A 2597-nucleotide genomic window follows, 5' to 3' on the forward strand; every position below is an offset into this window, starting at 1 on the left:
TGGATGGTTGCTGGTATTACAGAATTAAGGAAATTCCAAATAAAATTAATATCTGTTTTGTCCACCTATGGAGAGGTTAGAGGTTTAACAGAGATCTGGGATGACATTGCTGGAGTGATCAGACTGATGGCATGTCTTCATTTTGTCTCTTCAGCCAAAATGATGTCAAATAAAACAAGCACTACGTCCCATATCGTTGAAGAAGCAAAACCTTCCTGTGCTGACTTATCTGGAAACAAAAGAGACAAAAGCCGCTAGAATGTGAGCACCTCACTGAAGCTCAACCTGCTGGGAGTGTTATCAGGGCTGCCTAAAAATACCAGCCTTGGATTTGGGAGCTTCCTTGCAGAATGCCAAGGTGTTGTATGGAAATCCAGCAGGGCTGGGAAGGGCTTACCCTGTGTGGCAGCAGGCTCAGCGGCTGTAACATTTCACTGCCAGCAGGATGACTGTGAGAAGCAGAACCACAGCACAGAAGATCAGGGCAAAGACAACGTAACACCAGGGATTGTTCTCCAAGCAGGTCACTGCCAAAAAAGGGACAAGGGACAGGGGTGGGAATATGAGAAATCATTGTGCTCCTGCTATAGGTACAGCACCTGTGTATCTATATAGGTTTGTATGTATACAAACCTATGTGTAACTATTAAAATCACACTTTCAGGGTCAGAAGATAGCTTTTCCTGGCCAGTCCTAAATTTTATCATCACAGCTGTTGAGAAGAAACCTAAAGATGCAACCTCTTGCCTTTGGTGGCAGAGCACAGCTTTGCCAGCACTGCTATGCCAGTATTCTCCACGTGCACACACAGCACTGCCAGTGCTTCCCACTGGAATATGTCCTGCCTTTTCCTTGGAAAATGGCTTGAAGTGGTTCTGCTGCCCTGTGTTAATTTTCTCTGGTTACACAACTGAAGACCCACAAGGGAAGTTTGCAGGTCCCATTCAGGCTTTAAAAAAAGATTTTATAGGTACAGTAATTTCACGACTATAAGGCGCACCCTTCTGACTAAAATTTTGGTGGAAACCTGGAAGTGCACCTTATATTCCGGTGTGCCTTATAGTCCTGAAATTATTGCAATTTGAAATTCTGGAGTCTCTTCCCACATTACCATAATTTTAAACACAAAAACACACTTGCTTAATTGGTCTTTAAATCTCTGCCTCCATCATTTTCTCCACCAACTTTAATCCTGGCTAGAATCACTGTGTTCATTTGATCCCCATTCCTTAGTGCTTTTCCGTTTAAACTGCTCCCCAACCTAAACAAGAATCAGAAAAAACAGCAGCATTTATCCATATGTAGAGCATATATGGATTTTGATATTCCTTGAATAAAATTCTAAAAACCTGGATGGTGCAGCCAGAATCAGAGAAAGGAAGGGAGAAATTGAGGACTGGGATGTAAAAAGGAGCCAAAAAGCAGACAGGTCAGTGTATCAAAACTGCATTACTGACAACACTTTCCATGCTACATTCCAAGCCTGGATTCACTGGGATAAAATCATAGGGCATTTCAATGAAGCCAGTAAATTAGTTTTGTCTTGGTAACAAGGTGTCCACCTGTCCCACTCCCTTGTCTGCCTGACTGCCACTTTTATTCAGAGAAACCATCTGAAGCTTTCAGTTTCTTTTCCCTTGTTGTGAGGCCAAATTAAACCCCAATGGAAATGTTTGTTTGCACTAGCTAACTTTTTTTCCATACATATATTAATTGCTCTTATGCATCACATGAATGCAATATTCTCTTCTTCATTTTCACCTCATACACAAGAGTCAAAACTCATATCCAATATATTATTTCACTTCGTGGAACAAAATTTTCTTTCAGGGCTGGTTACACACTCTGAAACAGCTTAAAGAATCTTAAAATTTTAACTTAAGAAAAGCCAGACAATTTTTCTGGAATTGTCAAAAAGCTGTTCAGAATTTTTTTCTTTTTGGCTATTACTTTCCAAGAGTAACTCAGTCTTGCTTTAAATACTAATGTTGGCCTGTTCATTCACCCAAAGTTCATTCAGAAGTGAAGAACAATATATGGAGATTGTTGCTAAAATGAACAAAAGAATTTTCAAGGGCCTCCATTGCAAAATTAATTTTAAGCATGCTCTGAGCATCCTTCAGGAGTGGGGAGCAGGGAAAAATGGATTAAAATCACCTGCAGCAAAGACAAAAGTTACTCTCTCCCATACTCTGGAAAAAGATTATGTTTTTCTGCTGAAATATAATGAGAGCACATGAAGAAGTGTCCTGTGGTGTTGTCATACCTGAATGTGGAATTCCAGGTGTGCTGTCAGGTCCGTCAGATCTCCATCTCACATTCACCTCAGCATACGTGACTTGGTCACCTGGAGAGACAAAAAGGGCTGAAAGTACTGGAAGAGCTCCTGCAATGGTTCTTCAGTGCAGTATTCCAAATAAATACATACATACATACATATTAATTTATTTAATTTTAGACAATTCTACAAATCCTTCTCAGTTACCATACACTGAACTACTCTATTATGAATTCCATTTTTTCCTTGTCATTCCATGTCTTACATACACATTTATATATTCTGTCAATCTTTAAGCAGAAGTTAATCACTGGCAACC

The 2597-nt window shown here is 40.0% G+C and overlaps 1 long non-coding RNA gene across 1 annotated transcript; it reads right to left on the bottom strand.

Annotated features, from left to right (window-relative positions):
- Window positions 1-2341, bottom strand: LOC116995881. The gene is made up of 3 exons (XR_004417812.1): window positions 2267-2341; window positions 398-527; window positions 1-229 (listed from the first exon to the last, which is right to left on the bottom strand). It is a non-coding gene; the product is annotated as an uncharacterized LOC116995881 (long non-coding RNA).
- Window positions 2342-2597: the final 256 nt, after the last annotated feature.

Source organism: Catharus ustulatus, chromosome 4 (assembly GCF_009819885.2).
Source record: "Catharus ustulatus isolate bCatUst1 chromosome 4, bCatUst1.pri.v2, whole genome shotgun sequence".
NCBI lineage: Eukaryota > Metazoa > Chordata > Aves > Passeriformes > Turdidae > Catharus > Catharus ustulatus.